The following is a 5,153-nucleotide window of genomic DNA, read 5'->3' as shown; positions in this document are numbered from 1 at the left end:
GGTCCCCTGGCGCTGAGGAAAGGCAAAACCTCCTCGCCGCGGATGGTAGTTTGAACGGTTTTGAAACGGGGGCGAGGAGGTGGGGGCGGAAGGAGACAGCTCTCCTGAGAGTAAGATGCGGGGAAAAAAATATTACGAAAATGGCGGCGGCTGAACGAAACGGAACGTTGCCCTTCCCTTGCAATTTGTGATTTTTGCTCCTCCCCCGCCCCCCGCACGCACACACCACATACACTCGTCTGAATGGCACTCAATCATCTCGGTGTAGATCAGGGGTCTTCAAACTTGGCCCTTTTATGACTTGTGGACTTCAACTCCCAGAATTCCTCAGCCAGCTTTGCTGGCTGAGGAATTCTGGGAGTTGAAGTCCACAAGTCATAAAAGGGCCAAGTTTGAAGACCCCTGGTGTAGATGCTGAACCTCGGGATTGGCATGTTTTATGGGAAAGAACTAGGTAACTTTGGGCCAATCCTTTCTCAGGCCGACCTTCTTCTCGCTGCGCGGATCAACTTAGTGGGGGGGCGGTGGGGAAGGCGTCGCGAAGGGGGTCCTCGAGTTCCTTCAGGAAAGGCGGGTCGTAGTTCTCTGCTTTGATCCCCCCCCCTCCCTTCCTAATGTTACTCAGCAGAGTCAAGGCACTTTTTGTACATGCAAACTCTGCTTTCCTCAGTTCGATGCTTCCAGAATTCGCTGGAGTAGGTTCCTATATTTAACAATACGTATGTCGACGAAACAATATTACTCCGAATAATAATCGATGTTGTACAGGGAGACAGCAAAATAAACAGAATAGAGAAGACAGGAGAAAATCCCAGAAAACAAAGACTTGCAAATAGAAGTACAACGCAGAAGGACTGACAAAGCAAAGATAGTACCAATATTAATAGGTGCCTTGAGTGCAATCCCAAAATATTTGGCGCAATGGTCAACAGAATTGCCATTAGTAAATTGCAAAAGGTAGCTTTATTCTGATATGTTGCTACATACCCTCAGCATCACCAAACCACATCCACCTATTCCAGGTCTTTAAAGATTCTACAAGGGAATAAAAATGACCAATATAATTTAAGCACCTGTCAGACTTGGTTGTTGTTGTTAGCTGCGAAGTTGTGTCCGACCCATCGCGACCCTATGGACAACGTTCCTCCAGGCCTTCCTGTCCTCTACCATCTTCTGGAGTCCATTTAAGCTCACGCCTACTGCTTCAGTGACTCCATCCAGCCATCTCATTCTCTGTCGTCCCCTTCTTCTATTGCCCTCAATCTTTCCCAGCATTAGGCTCTTCTCCAGTGAGTCCTTCCTTCTCATTAGGTGGCCAAAGTATTTGAGTTTTAGCTTCAGGATCTGGCCTTCTAAAGAGCAGTCAGGGTTGATCTCCTCTAGGACTGACCAGTTTGATCGCCTTGCAGTCCAAGGGACTCGCAGGAGTCTTCGCCAGCACCATAGCTCAAAGGCCTCAATTCTTTGGCGCTCGGCCTTTCTTATGGTCCAACTTTCACTGCCATACATTGCAACTGGGAAGACCATAGCCTTGACTATACGCACTTTTGTTGACAGGGTGATGTCTCTGCTTTTTAGTGTGCTGTCTAGATTTGCCATGGCTTTCCTCCCCAGGAGCAAGCGTCTTTTAATTTCTTGGCTACAGTCCCCATCTGCAGTGATCTTGGAGCCCAGGAAAATAAAATCTGTCACTACCTCCATTTCTTCCCCATCTATTTGCCAGGAATTGAGAGGGCCGGATGCCATGATCTTGGTTTTCTTAATGTTAAGTTTCAACCCAACTTTTGCACTCTCCTTCTTCACCCGCAACAAGAGGCTCTTTAGTTCTTCTTCGCTTTCTGCCATTAGAGTGGTGTCATCTGCATATCTTAGGTTGTTGATATTTCTTCCGGCAATCTTAATTCCAACTTTTAATTCATCTAGCCCTGCCTTTCTCATGATGTGCACTGCATATAAGTTAAATAGGCAGGGCGACAGTATACATCCTTGCCGGACTCTTTTCCCAATTTTGAACCAATCAGTGGTTCCGTATCCAGTTGTCACTGTTGCTTCTTGACCCGCATATAGGTTTCTCAAGAGACAAGATGGTCTGGTACGCCCATCTCTTTAAGAACTTGCCAGAGTTTGTTATGATCCACACAATCAAAGGCTTTAGCATAGTCAATGAAGCAGAAATAGATGTTTTTCTGGAACTGTCTAGCTTTCTCCATGATCCAGCGTATGTTGGCAATTTGATCTCTAGTTCCTCTGCCTCTTCGAAATCCTGCCTGTACTTCTGGTAGTTCTCGATCCACATACTGCTGGAGTCTAGCTTGTAGGATTTTAAGCATAACTTTACTAGCATGTGAAATGAGTGCAATAGTGCGATAGTTTGAACATTCTTTGGCACTGCCTTTCTTTGGAATTGGAATGTAAACTGATCTTTTCCAATCCTGTGGCCCCTGCTGAGTTTTCCAAATTTGCTGGCAAATTGAGTGTAGCACTTTTACTGCATCATCTTTTAAGATTTTGAATAGCTCAGCTGGAATACTGTCACCTCCACTAGCTTTGTTGTTGCTCAGCTTTTCTAAGGCCCACTTCACTTCACATTCTAGGATGTCTGGCTTGAGATCATGGTTATCGGGGATGTTAAGCTCATTCTTGTATAGTTCTTCTGTGTAACTTTGCCACTTCTTCTTAATCTCTTCTGCCTCTGTTAGGTCCCTGCCATTTTGGTCCTTTATCATGCCCATTTTTGCATTAAACGTTCCCTTCATCTCTCCAATTTTCTTGAAAAGATCTCTGGTCCTCCCTATTCTATTGTTTTCTTCTATTTTTTTGCACTGTTCATTTAAAAAGGCATTTTTATCTCTTCTAGCTATTCTCTGGAATTCTGCATTCAATTGGGCGTATCTTTCTTTTTGTCTTTCGCTTCCCTCCTTTCCTCAGCTATTTGCAAAGCTTCCTCAGACAGCCATTTTGCTTTCTTGCATTTCTTTTTCTTTGGGATAGTTTTGGTTATTTATTTAGCGTATGGCTGGTCACACACAGAATTAAAAGCACTTCATATTTACAAGTTAGAACAGCTAAAACAATTTTTTTTAAAAAAGAAGCAATTATAAAACCTAAGAGGAAAACAGAAATAACATTTCAGAGTTTAATGTCAAGTTTGGAGATCCAGTCAGTAGCTGCCATTGTTATGCAGAGGAAGTCCTTAAAATCTCCTGAGTATCTTCTATTAGTGCATTCCCTCACTATATGTTGGATAGTCTGTCGGGGAGCCCCGCAATCACATTGTGCTGAAGGTGTCTTTCCCCATTTTTACAGAGAATCAGCACACACCCCATGAGTCGTTCGAATTCTATTGTATGTCACCCATATGTGTCGGGGTAGATTAAATCCTGGAGGTATACTATTAGGATTAATATGCTCAGAAATATCTTGGGAGGTATAGCTACTCCATGCTTCCATCCACTTTTGTATAGTGCTCTGATGTTCAGCCAGCAGCTTAAGCACTGTGAGGAGTGGTGGATTTCTTGACTTTAATTGACATCTTAAGATATCAGAGGTATAGGTATGAATGGATAGAGAGGAGTTTAGCAGGATCTTACTATACTCCCGAATGAGAGCGTCTTGTCGTCGTAAGTGCGGGGTAAGTATGTGGCTAAGAACTGGTAGCCAGTGAATAGGTGTAGATTTTATGCACCCAGTAATTAATCTCATCGTATGGTTGAGTTGAACATCAACAAGTCTTGTATGTGAGCTGTTTATCCATACAGGTGTGCAGTATTCTGCTACAGAGTAGCAAAGCCCAAGGGCTGCGCATCGAAGACTTGGAGCTGAAACTCCCCAAGTTTCTCTGCATAGTTTTTGCAGAATGTTGTTTCTGCTGTTAACCTTGGCAGCCATATTCTGAATATGTTTTTTTAAAAGACAGGGTCCTGTCTAAGGTGACCCCCAGATATTTTGGAGTTGCCTCATATGGGAGCAATTTGTTATTTAGGTATACATTGAGTTCTCTTTTTGCCAGTTTATTATTAAAGTGGAAACATGATGTGACTGTCTTACTTACACTTGGGATTAACCTCCATTGGTGGAAGTATGTGCTCAGAGTTGTAAGGTCGGCTGTAAGTACACCTTCTGTAACTTCGATGTCCTTGTGGCTATATGCTAATGCCAAGTCATCAGCGTAAGAGAACTTTGTTGATAGTGTGAGTGGTATATCGGAAATATATAAGTTGAATAAGGATGGGGCCAATACAGAGCCCTGAGGGAGTCAATTATTCAGATGTCTTTGCTTACTAATTTTAGGGGCAAAGTTACTCGCATCTGTGGCAAACCTTAAGCCACACGTGCCTCCTGGGTGGCGCTAAATGAGTAACAGACGGACTGGTAGCCAGACATCCACGAGGATCTCCTGGCTTCACACACAACTCCACAGTCCTTTTAAGGACTAAAAAATAGCAGAAATAACATGGTTTTGGTTGCTACCTGTTGTACAATTTTGCGAACCTCTGTCCATAGTTCTTCAGGCACTCTGTCTATCAGATCTAATTCCTTAAATCTATTTGTCACCTCTACTGTATATTCAACAGGGATATGATTTATTTCATACCTGAGTGGCCTAGTGCTTTTCCCTACTTTCTTCAGTTTAAGCCTAAACTTTGCATTGAGAAGCTCATGGTCTGAGCCACAGTCAGCTCCTGGTCTTGTTTTTACTGACTGTATAGAGCTTCTCCATCTTTGGCTGCAGAGCACATAGTCAATCTGATTTCTGTGTTGACCGTCTGGTGATGTCCATTTGTAGAGCCGTCTCTTGGGTTGTTGGAAAAGAGTGTTTGCTATGACCATCGTATTCTCTTGACAAAATTCTATCAGCCTGTGCCCTGCTTCATTTTCCACTCCAAGGCCAAACTTGCCTGTTATTCCGGTTATCTTTTGGCTTCCTACTTTAGCATTCCAATCCCCCATGGTGATAAGGACATCATTTTTTGGTGTTAGTTCTACAAGGTGCTGTAGGGCTTCATAGAACTGGTCAATTTCATCCTCTTCAGCACTGGTGGTTGGGGCATAGACTTGGACTACTGTAATATTGAATGGTTTGCCTTGGATTCGAACTGAGTTCATTCTGTCATTTTGGGGGTTGTATCCCAGTATTGCTTTTCCTACTCTTT

The sequence above is a fragment of the Vipera berus genome (assembly GCF_964194415.1).
Source record: "Vipera berus genome assembly, chromosome: 1".
In the NCBI taxonomy this organism is placed as follows: Eukaryota; Metazoa; Chordata; class Lepidosauria; order Squamata; family Viperidae; genus Vipera; species Vipera berus.
The sequence above is the reverse complement of the archived record's forward strand: the minus strand, read 5'-3'. Positions refer to the sequence as shown.